Source organism: Myotis brandtii, unplaced genomic scaffold (assembly GCF_000412655.1).
Source record: "Myotis brandtii unplaced genomic scaffold, ASM41265v1 scaffold793, whole genome shotgun sequence".
In the NCBI taxonomy this organism is placed as follows: domain Eukaryota; kingdom Metazoa; phylum Chordata; class Mammalia; order Chiroptera; family Vespertilionidae; genus Myotis; species Myotis brandtii.
In genome coordinates this window covers 854,668-863,104 of record NW_005371193.1, presented here as the reverse complement: position 1 = coordinate 863,104, position 8,437 = coordinate 854,668, and the positions used below count along the sequence as shown (strand labels likewise).

The following is an 8,437-nucleotide window of genomic DNA, read 5'->3' as shown; positions in this document are numbered from 1 at the left end:
AGGCGGGGAGGCTGGGCCCTGGGTGCCACCCTAGGTTGTCAGGGCTTTGCTAAACAGTGGGAGGCACTGACGTTTTTTTAAGCAGGAAAATGTTTTAAGCAGGAGAGTGACATGATCTTGGAATTTAAGGCTGAAAGCAGATTTACAAATAAGCTATTTCTACCTCCTTATTTTACAAGTGAAGAAGTTGAGGCCCCGGATCACCCAAAACCATGAACGTTAAGTGAGGCAGAATTTTAAAATTTACCAGTAAGTGGCTGAAATGGAATTGAACCCAGATTTGCCTCCAAATCTGCCCCTCACCACATCCTCCCCATCCCGCCCCCAGATGAAGAGCAGAGCAGAGCAGAGGAGGAGGGAGGACCGTGTCGGCTCCAAGCCCGAGAAGCAGGCCAGACGTCTGCGAGGTGGGTGGACAGAAGCGGCCCCTCCACAAACTCTGGTGGGAACTCAAGGCTCCAGACAGGGCGGTGACAGAGCCTTGGTGTGAAAAGGTGGCTGTCTGTCAGCACCGGAGCCCAGAAGCTATTTTCCTAGAGAAAGCGGACCCTTCCCTGTCCTGAGGGAAGCCTGGAGAGCTCCCCTGCCCCTGACATTGGCTGTGATGGAGGCCCAGGAAGGCCTGGCTCCCACTAGCTGTCTGTGGGCCCCACCTCAGAGGCCACGGGACTCCAAGCCAAAAACATGGTGTGTTTCCAGTCCCCGAGATGACTTCAGCGCCATGAACACCAGGCAGGACCGTCGGAGGAGGCTGCGGGCTTCCTCACGGAGCTGGGCCCGCTCCCTGTTCCTCTCACACTGAGGGGGCGTCACCTGGGTGACAGCGGGGAGGCCCTGCTGCCAGACTGACCTCCCACGGACACGCTCTGGAGACTTGGCCCCTGTCCTGGTTGGACTCAGAGTAGGAGGGACCCCTCTTCCATGCTCCAATCTCCCCCTGTTCCTTGTCTCTCCTCGAAGGCCCCTGCCCCCACAGGCACCAGCAGTCGGCGGGACCACCCGTGAACTGCGGTGCGGGCAGCACGTAACGGGAGCCTCTTGTTCACCCGGCCCCGGCCCCCAGTGCTGACTGTTTACACTGTAATGGTGATATCTTTCTCCTTGAGCTCTTTATCCCCTTCAGAGCGGTCTGTGCCACGGTCCCCTTTTGAAGCTCCCGAAGCCTTCTCTCTTGCCAGACAAGCTGGAAGAAAGCACTAAGAGGGCGAGAAACCTCCCCGAGGAATTTCAGCCCCTCTGGGTCCGGGGCTGACAGCTGGGCCCGGCTGCTGCACAGCCAGGCAGAAGCGGAGGCTCCCAAGGCTCTGATTCACTTGCAGACCCTGGGCCAGCCGTGTGGGGTCACAGAGGTCATCGTGCCAGAGGGAAGGCCCAGGAGGAACCTGGGGGCCATCCTGGAGATGTCCCCCCAATCAACTGGAAATACAACTTCTCACCAGACATAGGGAGGCTGAAGGGAGTAGGACTCTTCTCACAACCGAGTCCTGAGTCCAGATCCAGGAGCCGCTGGGTGTCCTCGGATCCTCCTTTAGAAATCAGCCCTGGCCCAGCAGCGAGGCTCCACTCGGGCTGCTACACCGAGAACCTTGTTGGGCATGAACTTCCCACCATCCCCTCCCCTTTCCCTGAGAATAAAGCGCTCCCATCCTCTCGGGAACAGACTCATTGTCATGTGGCCATAACACCAATGACTCTTGGAACCAGCTATAACCCTGGTGTACAGGACCACGTGTTTCAGGGACCCGGCTCCTGAAACCATGTGCTCCATCAGGAACCATTTGCCTCCTGAAAATAAACAGTCAGCGACAGCCTCACTCAGCTGACCATGCTTCCAGGTCAACCGACTCCCACATGCTCTGCAGGTGGCTCATCCTGAACTGCCCGCTTCCTGCCTTGCTGGGAGACTGTGCCCTGCAAGTTCAGCTCCCCCTTGCTTAAGCAAGCAGTAAACTCAGCCTCTTGTTTCAGATATGGAGTGGTTACATCTTCCTTTATTACTCCCCCCCCCACCAATCTTTCTTATAATCTGTCACAAATTCTTCCAAAATCCAGAGAAGGAGCAATATCCTTTTTTTCAGTGTTGGTATAAAGTTGACCTACACTGGAGACAGAAGCCAGAAGCCCTTCCTTGCTATTCCTCTGTCCTACCCCAACATATCAGCTCCATCCTGGACCCCAGGAAAGCATCCACGAGACAAATAAACCTCTTTGGTAAAGCTTCCCTGGGCATAGTTTTTATGATGTTACATTATGTCAAAAGACTCCCTCCTCCCACCCCCAGGCACAAAGACAGGGAGCATGGCAGAGCTGAAGCAGACAGCTACCACTACACTTCCCTTCTGACACCAAAACGAGATTGTAATATACTCGTTATTTTATAACTTGCCTTTTAAACTTAATATATTGTAGACATTCCCCCTCCCCCCGCCCCATGACACTAGATCTCCTTCTGCAATATGATTTTTTAAAGTCCTGAATTGCATTGCATCATTTGGCTATTCCATCATTTGGTTAATTGATCTATTGTTGAATATTTAGGTTCTCTTTTTTGTTGCTGTTATAATAAACAATGCTATATGAGGAACATCCTTGTGGATATGTCTTTGTGTATAGAAGTCTCTCCCATCATAAAAATAACAACAGCAGCAAAAATCAAACCAATCCCTCGATTGCACATGCTCCCTCCAATGCCTCCCTGTGCGGCTCTTGGGCGTTTGAGAGTTGTCTACACTTTTTGTCTCTTTCTTGGCATTTCCATTCACTACAGCCGTGCCAAAGGGATTCCAGAGATTTCCATGGTACCAGTCAGCATTTTGTTGTTCTTAAACTCCCAGTCCTTTCTTCAACCTGGAGGCCTCCATGAGGTCTGACCTCTTCCCACCTCTCCAACCTCATCTCATGCCTATTTCCCTAAGGTCTGACCCACTTGTCTTTTCTCGGTTCCTGAAATTTGTGGTGTCCCCCTCAGGCCCTTTGCTCACGCTGTTTCCTCTGCCAGGAAACCTCTCCCCACCTCCCACACCCAACCTCTCAACCTTGCTGACTAACAAACTTGCATCACCCATAACTCAGCTCAAAGGCACTTCCTCAGGAAAGAATCCCCAACACCCCTCCCCATCACACGGGGTCTCGGGTCTCGTGCACCATGAGAAGCTGAGGAAACACGGTCTACTTCCTTAGGGCACTATTCACTCTCTTCTGAAAAAATGACTTTCTCAGCACATGTATAGAATTTAACATATCATTTTTAAAAGTTAATTTTAACAGCACAGATACATACCAGTTTACTCTGTTCTTTAAAAACATCGAACATTAAAGGGAACTGTGGAGCTTCATTTGACCACTGCCTGCTCCCTCCCCAGGTCCAGGTCTAGCCTCCACTCCCTGGATAGACCGCTGTTAGGAGCTGTGTGTGACCAGCATAGTGCTCCAGAGCTGGGTCTTTGGAGCCGAACTGTCAAGGTTTGATTCCTAGCGCTCCTACTTCCTAACTGTATAAGCTTAACCTCTTAACCTCTCTCTGCCTTGGTGTTAGCAGGTGTGAGTAAGGATTGGTAATAGTAACTAACAGTTTTAAGATTTACATAAGATGCTCCATAGGCGTTATGCTGAGGCTTTCCCAGGCAGCGGAAAAGCTTTTTCAGCTCGCAGAGGGCAGGTCATGGGTCTTCTGAGCCTCCATAATTTCATGAGCCTATGTCTTGTCGTAAGAAATCTGTCTGTCTGTCTAGCCATCCATACTATTGGTTCTGTTTCTCTGGAGAATCCTGACTAATACACTATAACATATAGATAATATATAGTATTGTTTTGTGTATTTAAGCAACATAAATCGTATATATAAGTAGCATTTGGGAACTGACTATTTTCACTCAATAATATGTTTCTGAGAGCTTGCATGTTTATATACGTAGGTTTAGTTCTGATTTATTCCTTTAAAATGCTGGATAATAGTAATTCACTGTATGATTATACCACATTTTATTAATTCATTTTTGTATTTCTATTCCATAAGATTGAATTTGGAATCTTTTTCCAATTTTTTGATATTTCAGGTAAAATTGCGATGAATTGCAGCAAGGTATGCTGCAGTAATAAACAAAAAAGTTTTTCTAGATTAAATATCTAGAATTATAATTGCTAGATCATAGATTATGTGTATTTTCACTTTAAATGGTTCCCCACCAGGAATATTTAAAAGCACTTTAGTTTCTATCTGAACATCATGATGATATTCTTGGACACTTTCTTCTAAACATTTGTGGTTGTTCTCTTTTTAATTTTTAATTTTAAACTTGGATTTATTTTTGTATATGGTGTGAAGTAGGGATTATTTTTTTCCCATAAATTAAGTCAAGTTTCCCAACACCTCTCATGAAGAATTCATCCACTGGCTTGAAATGTCTTCTTTATCCTAAGTCAAATCCCCCTACATGCACTACTTAGTTTCTGGACTCTAGTCTATTCATATCATCTATTTATGTGCATCAATGCCACCTGTTTTAAAAACTGCAGCTTTAGACTATGTCTTTTGATTTGGTAAGGCAAGCTTCTAACCACCACTACTTGTTCTTTTTCAAACAGCTATTGCTGCACATTTACATATACTATTAAAAAATCACATCAGATATTCTGTATTTTGTAGAGGCCTAGTGCACAAAATTCGTGCACTGATAGGGTCCCTAGCAGCTGCTGGCTGGGCTCCCTCCCTTCCCCCAGCTGGCCCCGCCCCCTGGTCGAACTCCTGGACAACTCCTGGTCGAGGGGACAATTTCCATACTATGCTTTTATTATATTGGATATGCCTATGTATTTATTACTGTTTTTTCCATTAGAATGACAGCTCCATGAAAGCTTTTTTGTTTGTGTTAACCACGAGGATACCTAGAAAAGGGTCAGGCCCATAGTAGGCCCTCCAAAAGTTTTGTTAAGTGAATGAATAAACATGAAGTTTAGAATCATCCTATTCTAAGTTCTATGAAGAGTTCCTTTGGTATTTTTATTGGAATTGCAGGGAATTTTTTAATTAATTTGAAGAGAATTGACATCTTTACAGTGGTAGTCATCCCATTGTTGAACACAATACCCTGGTACAACTCCCCATTTATTTGAGTCTTTTTTGTGCCTTTCAGTAGAATTTTATTGTTTTCTCCATAAAGGTCATATATTTCTAATTATTATTATTTTAAATGGTGTTTTGTTTGTTTTTTTAAGTTTGTAAATTTTTTTAAATTGATCTTAGAGTGAGGAAAGGACAGAGGGAATGAGAGAGAGAGAGATGGATGTGAGAGAGAAACACTGATCAGCCACCTCCTGCATGCACCCTGCCTGGGGAATCAAACCTGCAACCTTGGTATGTGCCCTGACTGGGAATAAACCCTGCCACTTTTTGGTGTATGGAACAATGCTCCAACCAACTGAGCCACACTGGCCAGGGCTATTTCTAATTAATTTATTCCTAAATATGTTATAGTTTTTGTTACTATGTGAATGGGAATTTTAAATTATTATTACACTAGAGGCCAGGTGCACAAAATTTGTGCACTGGGGGGGGGCGGGTCCCTCAGCCCAGCCTGCACCCTTTCCAATCTTGGACCCCTCAGGGGATGTCCGACTGCCAGCCCGACTGTTGGACATCCCTCTCACAATCCGGGACTGCTGGCTCCCAACCGCTTGTCTGCCTGCCTGCCTGATTGCCCCCTAACCACTCCCCTGCCAGCCTGATTGCCCCCAACTGCCCTCCCCGCCAGCCTGATCACCCACAACTTCCCTCCCCTGCCAGCCATCTTGTGACCATATGGGGGCAGCCATCTTGTGTGAGGGCGTGATGGTCAATTTGCATATTACCACTTTATTATATAAGGCTAGAGGCCCGGTGCATGAATTTGTGCACAAGTGGGGTCCCTCAGCTTGGCCTGTGGGATCAGGCAGAAACTGGCTCTCTGACATCTCCCTAGGGGCTCCAGATTGCGAGAGGGCATAGGTCAGGCTGAGGGACCCCACTGGTGCATGATCGGGGCAGGGGAGAGATGCAGGAGGTTGGCCAGTTGGGGAGGGACAGTGGGAGGGCTCCAGGGCATGTCCAGTCATCTCTCCAACCTCATCTCATGCCTATTTCCCTAAGGTCTGACACACTTGTCTTTTCTCGGTTCCTGAAATTTGTGGAGCATCTGTCCCCAGGGCACGTCAAAGCAACTGGTCGACCCATTACCTATCTGCCCCCTGGTGATCAGTGCACGTCATAGCAAGCAGCCTTAGCATATCATTAGCATATTACACTTTGATTGGTTGAACAGATGACCGGACACTTAGCATATTAGGCTTTTATTATATAGGAATTTTCAAATTATTATTGCTGATATATAGGAAAGTTCTTGATGTGTAAATAGTGATCTAGTGCCCTGCACCAAAGGGTCACCTGGTGTTGTAGGCTCGATTCCCAGTAAGGGGTGGGCAGGAGATAGCACATTACGTTTCTCACATCAATGTTTCTCTCTCTCTCTCTCCTCTCTAAAATACATAAAAACATATTTTTAAAAATATTGGCCTAGTATCCAGACATTTTGCTGCACTCACCAATTATTGCTTTGGGTTTTCCAGGTGAACAATCACATCATCACAAATAATGGCAATTTGGTCTCTTCCCTTCAATTTTTAAACCTCATATTTGCTTTAATTTCTTATTGCATTAACTGTAACTTCCAGTGTATTGTTGAAGAGTATTTTGATTCATTTCTGACTGCATTGGTATATCATTCAAGATAGGTCAAGGTATGCTGCAGTAACAAACAATCCCAAAATCTAGTGGTTTAACACAATAAAAATGCATTTCTCAGCCAAACCGGTTTGGCTCAGTGGATAGAGCGTCGGCCTGCGGACTGAGAGGTCCCAGGTTCGATTCCGGTCAGGGGCATGTACCTTGGTTGCGGGCACATCCCCAGTGGGAGGTGTGCAGGAGGCAGCTGGTCAATGTTTCTCTCTCATCGATGTTTCTGACTCTCTGTCCCTCTCCCTTCCTCTCTGTAAAAAATCAATGGGATATATTTTTTTAAAAAAATGCATTTCTCAGGTCCTGGCTTGTTTGGCTCAGTGGATAGAGTGCTGGCTTGCAGACTGAAGAGTCCTGGGTTCAATACTGGTCAGGGGCACATGCCTGGGTTGCAGCTTGATCCCCAACCGGGGGGTTTGGGGAAGCGTGCAGGAGGCAGCCAATCGATGATTCTCTCATCATTGATGTTCCTATCTCTCTCTCCCTCTCCATTCCTCTCTGAAATCAATAAAAACATTTTTTAAAAATATATTTTATTGATTTTTTACAGAGAGGAAGGGAGAGAGATAGAGAGTTAGAAACATCGATGAGAGAGAAACATCGATCAACTGCCTCCTGCACATCTCCTACTGGGGATATGCCCGCAACCCAGGTACATGCCCTTGACCGGAATCGAACCTGGGACCTTTCAGTCCGCAGGCTGACGCTCTATCCACTGAGCCAAACCAGTTTCGGCAATAAAAACATATTTTTTAAAAAATGCATTTCTCGCTTACACCCCATGTCCAATACAAGCCATGGAGCAGGGAGGAGTTCCTTAGTGTTGTTTCTCAGAGATTCAGGCGGATGGACGTTCCATGCCTCCATGGACATGTGCTTCTACGATAACCATGGTGGAAGGGGCAAGTGAATTATGGGCTGGCTCTTGGAGCTTCTACTGTAAAGTAAACCATGTCTGCCCACTGGCATTTCAAAGCAAGTTCCATGGCCAAGCCTAACTTCCACTGGGGGAGGGAAGTGTGACCCTACCATATGCCAGAAGGACCGTGGGAATGGGTCTCATGCCCCACCACCGCATATGATGTAAGTTACATCACATATGCTCTCAGTTTCTAGTAGATAATCCTTTATCAAGTTAAGGATTAAGTCCATGAGTTTGTTTAGATTTTGTTCAGTAAAGAGATTGTCTCTATCATGCATGAGTGTTAAATTTTATCAAAAGATTTTACATCCTCTGTTTGATGTGCAGATGTTATTTTTCTCCCTTGATTTCTTGAGGCATTTATACATATTTTTCGCCCAGAACTTTCTCCTCCACCGCCCTCTTCAAACACTTCAAAGCTCATTCATTCATTCATTCATTCATTCAGCAAATACTTATTTAGCAATACTGTGTGCCAGATGCTGTTCTAGGCACTTGGGGGACACCAGCGAACAAAGCCGGGAGAGGTCCTTGTACCCACCCTCTCCCCAATCCTGCCCCCACCCGCTAGCGCTCCGCCCCGCCTACGCTGCGACTTTAGGGGCCGGCAGAAGCCGAGCTGGGCGCTGATTGGTGGTTTATTCTAACAGCTAGAGGCTGAGCTCATCTGCAGCCAATGGCTGCCCGCACCCGGCAAGAAGCCTGCACCCGGCTGGAGGGCGCAAAGCCGGGGTCCCGGTGCAGGG

The 8,437-nt window shown here is 46.8% G+C and overlaps 1 protein-coding gene across 1 annotated transcript in view; it reads left to right on the top strand.

The window, feature by feature from the left end:
- The window catches only part of RPS6KL1 (ribosomal protein S6 kinase-like 1), a 25,200-nt gene that overhangs the window by 600 nt on the left and 16,163 nt on the right, over positions 1 to 8,437 (top strand). The window contains exon 2 of the mRNA XM_005883572.2: positions 3,654 to 3,658. The gene's annotated coding sequence lies outside the window, so the exon portion shown is untranslated. The remainder of the gene's footprint in view (positions 1 to 3,653; positions 3,659 to 8,437) is intronic.